This window comes from Drosophila elegans, unplaced genomic scaffold, assembly GCF_018152505.1.
Source record: "Drosophila elegans isolate 14027-0461.03 unplaced genomic scaffold, ASM1815250v1 contig_409, whole genome shotgun sequence".
NCBI lineage: Eukaryota > Metazoa > Arthropoda > Insecta > Diptera > Drosophilidae > Drosophila > Drosophila elegans.
The window spans coordinates 746,734-758,389 of record NW_024545796.1 but is presented as its reverse complement, the minus strand read 5'-3'; positions in this window follow the sequence as shown (position 1 = coordinate 758,389).

Genomic DNA, 11,656 nt, shown 5'->3' with positions numbered 1-11,656 from the left:
CCAATGGCTCTCTTCTCTCTTCTTACGAAGACTACGTTGGGAGTAACTGACTCCGTTGCTTGCGGCCCTTAAGGCTCGATAACCAATTTCAATTAATAGAGTAAGTGTTGACGGCCACTGACGGAGCTTTACATTTAAGCCAATGCTCTTTATTAAATGTCCAAATTAAAACTGAAAACATATATGACTTTACGTAAGCTATGCGCGGCCGCCAAGCCGACCGCTCGTGCAGCAAAGTGCTGACACTAGCAAAATCAACATAACTCACCATACCGTGCACTGCCAAGAACCAGGCACGGCCCCTAAAGATGTTTATGCTGATTTTGCAACTAAACACTTGGGTGATCCAATAATCACCCAAGATCTGTATCGACTTATGATTACTCCTTAACAGTGTTAAGAACTCTCTTAGGAATATGACCGTCCTCGGTCATCTGGAATTTGTCAACAACTTGTTGGATCTCCCGTGCGTCTCGTCTCTTCCTCAGCATCATGATGAGTAGGAAGGAGCAGCTGATGAGAAGACTGGCTCCCAAGCCGACCGCGAACCAGTTGTCGATAGTTCCTGCCGATTTTACTTCCTCCTTAAGCCCTTGGATAACCTCCAAGTTTTGTTGTTAATTCTTTGGAGAAGTGGCATGCTTAGTGTGGGATTGTGGCGTTGAGTAACGGGGATGCCGCCATGCCCGTTGACTGCTAAGACGTCGCTATTGCATTCGGCTACTATGTTCTCCTTCAATTGCAGGATGGTATGTTGGCGTGATACAGGGAAGATCATGACTTTTTTACAAATAGTTTTAGTTTTAGGGTATGCGATTAGCACATGGATTATACTATTGGACTGAAGGACTCTAATGTTAGACGCCTCTAGTAGGCTAATGATGGGGACTTCTGTGGGGTGATCAACAAAAACAGACTTCAAATCATTTTGATTAAAAATTGCTGGGTTTATGATGTGGGCTTTTGCAAGAGTGACTGTAAGCATTACGTTTTGAATCTCAGTTATTAGTATTCTGTTTCTGGCCAAAAGTACTTCGTACAGGTGGGAAGTGTCAACTATATTATTTTGTTTTGCCTTGATAATTTTATAAACGGCCTCTGTTAATTCATTAATTTTATTCTGCGTCTGCGTATTTATTATAGCCTGCCGGTTATTTGACTCAATTAAACGTGCCTCGTCACGCTGACGTTGCCACCTCTCTCGATCCGGATCCTTGTTGCTAGTTCTCCAGTTGTCATTCTCCGGGTCCCTCGACTTCCTGGGCGTCAGGTGGACTTTAGGAGGGCTACGGCTTCCGCAACCTTCTCCTTGTGTTGGGTGTCGATAAGTGGCTTTGCTGTCCTTCCGCACTCCTCATCCCAATTCTCCTCCGACTCCTCGGATAGATCCACTGGACCAACTCCCAGGTCCCTATATAGGTTGGCTTCACCCATGCCGTTTGTGGTCGCTGTCTGTCCATTAGTTGGTATCTTCTCTTCTAGCTGGTGCCTGTCTTGCGACCGGTGCCGCCCTGGTTGTTCTTCTGCCTCCAGCTGGACCTGCCACGTCCACGGCCCCGAGTATGATGGCTCGACGCCGCTGCTGGTTTAGGCTTTCCAGGTTTTCCCGGTATTTTTTTAGGGAGTTTTCCATTTTCTTGTCCATTCTGAAATAAGCAATGCTTTTGGTGATTAGTTGGGAGATATCACTTTAAGCTACTTCGTTCTCTACTACAGGTTTCAGTTCGTTTACGTATGCTCTGTGTGTTTTTCCTGTCGCCGTATGTCTTATTGTCGCTATAACTGTTGAAATGAAACCCGTCACCCGTTAAATGGGCCCTCGTATTTCGGTGCTAACTTTGCTGCAAACCCAATAGCTGCCTTTGACAATGGGTGTTGTCGTTCCCATACGAGATCTCCTACTTTGGGTCCCCAGTCTCTTTTCCGTAGGTTGTATGATCTGGCTTGGTCTTGTACTGCTTTTCCCATGTTCCGATGTGCTAGTTTGCTCGTTTCTATCATGTGTTGCAACCTTGCCTCTATCCGGATTCCATTCCGGATCCAGGTGTGGTTTCGTTATACAGGCTCCCAGGTAGTCGTATTTCCCGTCCGTATACTAGGTACGCCGGGCTGTATCCTGTTGATTCTGACCTGCTGCTATTGATGGCCGTTGCTATTTCTGGTAGCCAGTCGACCCATCGTGAGTGTTCGGTTCCGGAGAATTGAGCTATCAAAGTTTTTATTGTCCTATTTGCCCTCTTGGCTGGGTTTTCTTGCGCGGTGCTTGGGTTGTTAACTGGTGGACGATTTCCCATTTCTGTAACTGTGCCTTTAACTTGTTAATCGTTATCTGTACCCCGTTGTCCGAGATGAGTTTTTTCGGTGTACCATATCGTGTGAGGATCTGTTCCCGTAAAACTTTTAATACAATTTCTGTTATTGCTTTTCTGACGGCTGCTAGCGCCACCCACTTGGAGAACTTGTCGAACATTACTAGAAGCATGTTATTGCCGTAACTAGACCTCGATAGTGGACCAACGAAGTCTATGCAGAGTGTTTCCCAGGGTGCTTTTGCTATTTCTGTTAGCATTTTCTCTGCTGCCTGCTGCTGTGAGGTCTTGTATCGTTGGCATGTTTCACAGCGGCGTACGTACTGTTGTATGTCTCTGTGCATCCCTTGCCAGTTGTACGATGTCATTACCCGATGATTCGTTTTTCTAACTCCTAGGTGGCCTGCTGTAGCTTCGCTGTGGTTTTCTCGTAGCACTCGTTCCCTTTGGTTCTTTGCCACGCATAGCTTCCACGATTGTGTATCCTCGTCTGCGGCCCATGACGGTGGATGTCTGTATAGTTTTCCTTCTATTAATGCGTAATCTGGCCATGTTTCTGGTTCTTTTTCTTTGCAAGGAGTTTCTGTTTGTCCACTCGTGCTCCTCTACTTCGGCTCCGTGAATTTCTCCCTCGAGCATTCGGGATAATGCGTCTGCCACGACGTTAAGCTTGCCCTTGCGATAGCATACCTCGAATGAGTATGGCTGCATTGCCAATGCCCATCTGGCAATCCGTCCTGAAGGGCTCTCGATCGAGTTAAGCCATTTAAGTGCTTGGTGGTCCGTGATAACGACGAAGTGGTACCCTTCCAGGTACATCCTCATTTTCTGGATGCCCCAGTGTATTGCCACTCGGTAGCCGAGTAGTTTTGTTCTGTTTTTGTCAGCTTCCGACTCATATGCCAGTCGTGTTCTCCGTTTTCGTACTCTTGGGTCAGTACTGCTCCTAGTCCGTAATTACTGGCGTTCGTCTGAAGTACAAAGTTTTTCAAAGTCCGGACAAGCCAGGACCGGTGCTTCGGTTAGGGCTTTCTTTAGGTTTTTTGTCGCCCTGCTGTCTCCTCGGTCCTTTTGTACTTTGCCCCCTTCTTGACCAGGTTGTACAGCGGTTGCGCTAGTTCAGCGAAGTTCGGGAAGAATCTTCTGTACCAGGAGGCCACCCCTAGGAAGCTGTGTACTTGCTTCGTTGTTTGTGAACTTGGCATGTTGAGGATTGCGGCTATCTTTTCTGGTTTGGTGTGTATACCTCTTACGCTGATTACGTGTCCTAGGTATTTCAGTTCTTCCTTAAAGAAGTGGCATTTCTCTGTGTTGATCTTTAGATTTGCCTTGCGGAGTCGCCTCATTACCTCCTGTAGCTTCTCCAGGTGTTCCCGTTTCGTGCGTCCGATTACCACTATGTCATCCAGGTATGCGAACGCGAATGGTCCGATGACTGAGTCAGCACTCTTTGGCACGTCGCTGGTGCTGTGTGTAATCCGAAGGGCATTACTTTCCACTGAAACAGTCAGCGTACTGGTACCGTTAAGGCAGTGTACTGTTTACTGTCTTCGTCCATCGGTATCTGCCAGTAGCCACTTTTCAGATCCAGTGTGCTTATGTATTTTGCCTCGCGGAGTTGGTTTAGAATGTGATCCTTTCGTGGTACTGGCTATGCCGCTCAGAGTGCTCGTTCAGTTGCCTATAGTCTATGCAAAGTCTCCATTCCTTGTTTTTCTTCTCCACGATTACCACTGGCGAACAGTAGGCGAAGTGCGAGGGTTCTATGAGGTTTGTTTGTTTATTATTGACTGCATTGCTGGGTTTCGAAGGAAGTACCTCTGTTTAATTGGGCGGTCGTGCTTCATGAATATTTTGTGGCTTGCAATGTGACTTACTCCTTTGATTTGGCTCATCATCATTTTGAGGGTCTCTTGGATCTGTGCGTCTGTTAAATCCCCTGTTTCTAGTGATCCGATGCCGTGTCTCTTGTGTTTCTTGCTTCTGTGTTGGTTCCTCTTCTTCTTTTTTAAATTTTCGCTGTGATGCCTCTGCATTCTAGTTTAGCGTTGCATTGTTCTAAGAAGTCTATTCCCAAGAGTAGGTCTCCGATCACCTCGTCGAGGACTAATAGTGTTGTTGTGTTTGTTTGTGTCCCGAGTTGTATTGGTACTTCTAGTGCCTCTGTGACCGTTCTGCTTGTTCCGTCTGCAAGTCTTATGGCTTCAATTACTTGTTTTCTTTTTCCATGTCTAGCTATTCTGCTGGCTAGTTCTTGGCCGATAAAACTCCGTGTGGCTCCTGTGTCAATTGCACCGCGAATTCTTGTGCTGCCTATGCCTCCGTCACTGGCTCGTTCTCGCCCTGGTGTCTATGTGTGATGCTTTTCATAGCTTTCTCCTCATGATGCGCTGGCCTGTACTACTCTAGGAATTCTTTCCGGAAGGTGCTCCATGACGGCATCGGGTTTGGGTTGGTGTGCCACCAATCCAAGGCGCAGCCTCTGAGAAGTATTATCATTGCTCCTGCTGCATGATCTAGATCTATGCCGTATGCCTCTGCTAATTCCTCTGTTCTACTAAGGAACTCTTCCGGGTTTCCAGTTCCGTCGTATTCTTCTCCCCAACTTCGTGTGACTTCCATCGTGGCCACTGTAACGAACCTGTTTTGGGAGGCGGTATAGCTCGCCGTGGCAACTTTATTTCCTTCTGTCCTTGTGGGCTTAGGTCCAGGTATTCCTTCGACAAACTCCGTCGGGTTCGGCACTTGCAGGTGTTTATGTTTTTCCTCGATGCGTGCTTCTGTGTCGGTTGTCCCACTAATGCCTTTCGGTTGGTTTCCTGTTCCGTTAGGTGCTGGTGATGGGCTTCTTCCTTTTTTTTGAGCCAGTTCTAAAAGGCGTTTGATAGTTTCCTCGCCGTGGTTGCCGTTCTTTATAAAATCTGAAATTTGTCTTCGCATGTCCTCGCACAGTGTTTCTTTGACATCGAATTCTATCAGATAGGCTTCCAGTTGGGCTTTATTGCCATTGCTTATCCAGCCTCGAGTTAACTTGTCTGCCATTGTATTATTTTGTGTTGTGCTGAGGAAGAGGGTAAAAGATCTTTGGTGATTCTATTTAAGGATACTGTCTTTTTGTGTTCAATTTGCTCGGGCGCCACTGTAACTCTGTTTTGGGAGGCGGTATAGCTCGCCGTTTTCGTACTCTTGGGTCAGTACTGCTCCTAGTCCGTAATTACTGGCGTCCGTCTGAAGTACAAAGGTTTTTTCAAAGTCCGGACAAGCCAGGACCGGTGCTTCGGTTAGGGCTTTCTTTAGGTTTTTGGTTGCCTCTTCTGTCTCCTCGGTACTTTTGTACTTTGTCCCCTTCTTGACCAGGTTGTACAGCGGTTGCGCTAGTTCAGTGAAGTTCGGGAAGAATCTTCTGTACCAGGAGGCCACCCCTAGGAAGCTGTGTACTTGCTTCGTTGTCTGTGAACTTGGCATGTTGAGGATTGCGGCTATCTTTTCTGGTTTGGTGTTTGTTTCTATTTAAGGATACTGTCTTTTTGTGTTCAATTTGCTCGGACGCCACTGTAACTCTGTTTTGGGAGGCGGTATAGCTCGCCGTGACCAGGGTTTGAGACAGAAATTATTTCCTCCTTTGATCGGCTTACCTCCCTTTCCCCAAAGAAGAACACAAATCGAACGCTACAGAGTATGGTTATATTTTAATAGTACGATTGATTAAGACTACGTTTTCTAACTATAATTATATCGAGCGTGATACTGCTTGATAAGTGGCGTCGGCGCTGCTGAAGGGCTGAATGTGGTACTGCTTGTTGATATCGACGCTGCGTAAGGGCCGACTATATCGCTGCTCGTTGAGTATCGCATGCTTTGTGTGCGGGATCGGCGCTACGGAAGGGCAGTGTGTTGCTCTGCTTTCTGCTGGGATTGCGCAATGGTTCGAAGAACTGCTTGGTGTTGCCGATGTGTGACGGTCGATTGCACTGCTTGTTGTTGACGTTATGTGATAGCTGGGTGCACTGATTGGTGTTGGTGTTTCGGGAGGGTATATTATGCACTGCTTGATGTGGACGAAGCGCTGAGGCTGGGTGCACTGATTGGTGTCGACGATACGCTATGGCTGGGTGCACTGCTTGGTGTCGGCGCTTCGGAAGGCCCGATTGTGCACTGCTTGGCATCGTCGTGTCTCGTCGTTCGAGTTCGTAGTGTTCTGGGTCGTTTTAGAGGAACGAACTACTTGGATTTCTAGTGGGATGTGGGAATGTAGGGCATCGTTAGTTTCGAGCTGCCGGGCATCGTTAGTTTCGACCTGCCGTTTTATTCCGTATCGTTTCCAGGTCGGAAGCCGGAAACGTGACTTCTGGTAGGAACTCACTGAGATGGGCCGGAGTTACGAATACCGTGCCGGGCTCAGCGATCACGACCGGGCCAGGGTGCGTATTCCTAAACCACACCGGGCGTTGGTGATCCTCACCAGGTCGTAGAGCCGAATTCAAACCGAACTCTTACGGATCCACCACTACTACCAAGACTAACTACCAGAACACTTACCCGGGTATTCCTCCTAGTTGTTGTTCCCTCGAGAATCGTCGGAACGCAAGTGACTGGTCCGGGGCTGTGTCCCCGCTTATATAGGCGCTGCTTAGTGTGTCCAGATCGGACGATGATGATAATTTCGCTTTGGGTAATCGGGTTTATTGGGCGATGATTATCAGCAATCGATAACTTCGTCGAATAAATGTGACCGGGTGTAAAAGGTCAGTATTTGGAATGTTCTTTTTAAGCTTTAATGTGAAAGTTGAATTTTATATATTTGTGACGGTGGGTCGTCACACTCCCCCCGTGTAGGAGGCCGTGGCTCCCGTGGTCGTCACGCTGACGTTGCCACCTCGCCCGATCCGGATCCTTGTTGCTAGTTCTCCAGTTGTCATTCTCCGGGTCCCTCGGCTTCCTGGGCGCCAGGTGGACTTCAGGAGGGCTACGGCTTCCACCACCTTCTCTTGATTTGAATGAATCTATTTATGTATACTATTACTCGTATAATCTTTTCAATACTGGAAAACCTCTCCAGTAAATTATAAATAGGACTATCGGATTTATTATTTAAAATTGAATTTATCAAAACAATTTCTCTTGTGGATTCCTGGTGAGGCCATTGCTCCTTTGGCTCCGTAACCACTTCGGACATTACCACCAAAGATCACAGTTAACCAATTGGCTAGAACTAATTCCCCTTGATGCTAAATCTGCAGGATTTTCTTCAGACTTCACATGATTCCATTCGGTATTCTTTAGTTTACGAATGTCATCTTACTATCTCCATTGTTTATCCATGCTAAAGTGATAGTGGAATAACTCCAAGCGTAGATTTCCACTGTATTATCAATGGATTCATTAATTCTTTTGATCAATCCACTAAGTAAATGAGCTGCACATAACTCTAGTTTGGAAATAGTTTTTGTATTTTTTATTGGATTGACCTTACTTTTGCTGGCTATTATATTCACAGAATTTCCTACCTTAGCATATACTACGGCTGCATATGCCTTTTCGGAACCTCCGCAAATCCATGAAGTTGTATCCCCAAACAATTCTTGGAACTAATCCATCTTGGGATTCGAATCTTTTCTAAAGATAACAAACTTTCTTTATAATTTTCCCAATAATCTTTGTCCTGATCCCACTCACTTTTATTTATCCATAATTTTTGAATAAAAAGCATTCCTAAAACAGTGACAGGAGCCAGCCATCCTAGGGGATCATAAATTTTTGATAATGTCGATAACACTACCCTTTTGTTAGTCTTTTTGGATTCCCCGCAATTTACTTTAAATTTAAATAAATCCTTTTGGGGTTCCCATTGAAGCCCAAGAGTTTTAACGCTTTCATTTTCCGTAATAGCAAGCACTTTGTTATCTCCTGTGTTCTCAACAGTTTGAGTTACTTTAAAATTGTTGGAAATCCATTTCCTTAAATTAAACCCTAGCTTTTGTAGTTCCTGTGAGATTAGTTTAATTAAATTGTTGACATCTTCCACAGAATCAGCCCCAGTCATTAGGTCATCCATATAGAAATCATTCCTAATTATTTCACTCAAATATTTATTTTTACATTTATCAGCAATATCTACCAGAACTCTGGTAGCTAAATATGGTGCGGATGCAGTACCATATGTGACTGTTGTCAATTTATAATTTTTTATTTTTCATCTGGAGAGTTTCTCCATAAAATGTACTGGTATTGCTGATCCTCATCATCAATCTTTATTTGACGATACATTTTTTCATTTCTCCATTTAAAGATAATGTCAAAAATATCCTTTTGAACTCGTGGACCAACCCACATTATATCGTTTAAACTTTTGTTATTAGTAGTTTTTGCTGAAGCGTCAAAAACTACTCTTAATTTGGTCGTCAAGCTCGAATCTCTGATCACGGCTTGGTGCGGTAAGAAATACTTACCTTCATTCTGCACTTCGACCATATGTCCTAAATTCATATATTCATTAATGAAATTAGTGTAGGCTGCCCTTAGTTTCTCGTTTCTTTTTAATTTTTTCTCCAGATTCATGAAACGAGCCATCGCTTGTTTCTTTGAATCCCCTAAGGGGACATCAACTTTAAATGGAATTGACACAATGTATCGCCCATCTGAATCTATCTTTGTAGTTTTTGTGAAATCATTTTCACACATTTCAGATTTGATATATTTTATATCTTCATCCTCTATTTCCCAATACCGATCCAAATCTTTGAATTCTATTGTCTTCTGCCCCTTTGATTTTTTACATCCAGAGATAATCCACCCGAAATCGGTTTTTTGGCCGAGGAGGCCATTTATTTTGACCACTCCACTCTGTAGAATGTCAGTATATAGATCTGCTCCAATAATTAGATCTACACGCCCCGGCTTATTAAAGTCGGCCAAATTATATTTTTCCCATTTCGTTTTGTCAACATTAACTTTGTGGGCTGGGAGAGCTCTCATAAGTTTTGGGAGTACTAATGCTTCAACTTTTAAAATTTTTTGGGAAGCATTACATTTAATTGAAAGATGAATTTTGTGCTTCGAGATGCACTTTCCTGTGAAGGATACTCCACTGATCTCTGTTTGAGATCGAATTTTTTGTAATTTTAGAATCTGCACAGATTCTTCAGAAATTATGGTGCTTTGAGAACCACTGTCAAACAAAGCTCTGAAATTTTCAAACCCTCCATTCGAGGATTTTATTTGAACGCGTGCTGTAGCAAGCAACGCCTGTTCGGATGTCCTGCAAGTGTTAACCTTTTCTAATTTTTGGTTAACGATATAATTTATATGTAGCATGCTGTGGTGATTTTTCTTGCAAATAGAACATGAAATGTCGCTTAGACATTTTTTATTAAATAAGTGTTTCAGACATTTGAAACAAAAATGGGCATTTTTTACTTTTTCCATCCTTTCTGATGGATTTAAAGCCTTAAATTTCTGACACTGGAATATAAAATGTCCGGAAATTTTACATATGGGACAATTATTAGTAGCTAATTCTTTTATATTGCTACTATACATTTTTTTTACAGGCTTTTCATCCTGAACTGAGCTTATCGAACTTAGCCGTTGCTCTAAAAATTCAATGACGTCCGACAACGCTCGCCTCTCTTTTTTTTTTTAACATGGCTCTCATATAGTTGAAGAGCTTCTTTGTTAAACTTCCTAATTATTATGTGTGCAAACATAATATCCACTTCATCATCGTTAATCGTGTCAATAAATATTTTTAGTTGCCTAACTGAATCAACATTTACGATTTGAAGATCCAGAAGGCGGTTTAATTGGTCGGAAAAAATTTTCCTTTTATTTTCGTACCAAATAACCAAGCAATAACTCCCAAGCGGCCTCATAATTCTCCCCAGATCCCAACAATAAGTGAGAAACCACATTTCTGGCTTCTCCCTTTAGTGAGATCTTAAGGTAACTGAACTTAAAAGAAGGACTTAGATCCTCTCTTAAATGAATGAGTTCATTAAACAACTCATAAAACAGGTCCCAGTCTTTGGAATCTCCATAGATCGTGGTTACCTGAATTTTAGGTAGTGTTGGCAAATCATCAATTTTATGATTTCCAACGTTAACCTTTCCGGGCACAATTTGTTCGATTTTTTTCTCATTGTGTTGGTTATTGACGAGATGTCGAACTCTAACTCGTTCAACTCCTCGTCATAACCCCTATCAGTGACATCTACTTGGTCGACTTGTTTTAGACCTACTATTTTTGTCCAATAAAATTCTAATTTCTGGACTCTAATCTCAAAAGTTGAAACATTATCTAGCTCAATGTCTTCAAAAGTTTCTTTTAAGTATTCCCGTACCTGTACTATTGCCCTATCTAATTTATTGACAACTTTAGAACTACTGGCCTCTACGTCAACTTCGTCAGCTTTGTTTAAAACCCTATTTATCCTATCTTTTATATTTGAGATATCTAACATCATTTTCTCATAATGGTTCTTCTTGAAGTAGTCATGATTGACTACTCCAATTTGAACCAAAACCGAATGATTTTGAACACATTCGGACCTTAATTCCTCATACTGTTTCAAATATTCGAATGATAGACTAGGTAGCTCTCTAAGGGTATGAATTAGTTTTGTAATTTCTACTTGCCTTTTTATTAAGGCAATAGTTTCAGCGGACAACATGGTTTTGGCTTTAGTTTTGTATATGTATATGTCGGATCTTTAGTTTTGTTTTCGTGGTATTACGCTATTAAAATAAGAATAAACATGAAATGCTGACTTACTTGGAATTACATTTTTACTTAGAATTAAAGCTTATGTTATGAACGCCACTCGTTGCTTTTTATTCCTCCCTTCGCATTCCTTTCTTTATATGAGTTTCTGTGTGTTAGTGTTGCGTTGAGCCTAACGGAGGTCCGTTATGTGCAGTCTCGCTGTGACATGGTGCGAGTAAAAGAGACGGCCATATGGTATTTGGTAAAGTATGTGAACAAGAGGATGTTGACCAATTTGGGCTGTATAGAAGGGAGCTCTGATTGATAGATCTGGCAGTCTCGATCGAGATACGGTACTAAAAGGTCACGAAATGTCACAGCCGAGAAAGCGCACGGAGAAACGCCCCAGAAATCATCGAGGAACTCGATGTTCCGACATCAGAAGTGGGATCGCCTACACCCCAAGTTGAGTCCGATGATCGCGTTTGTGCACTTCTAGAAATGCAGCACCGAAGCATGATGGAAGTGATAAGAGCAGTGAAAAGTGCAGAGCCACAAAGAAGTGAAAACAATCCAGTGACATTACCAAAATTCAACCCCGATACCGCAGGGGCAAGTGCAGCGTCTTGGTGCTCTACAGTGGACC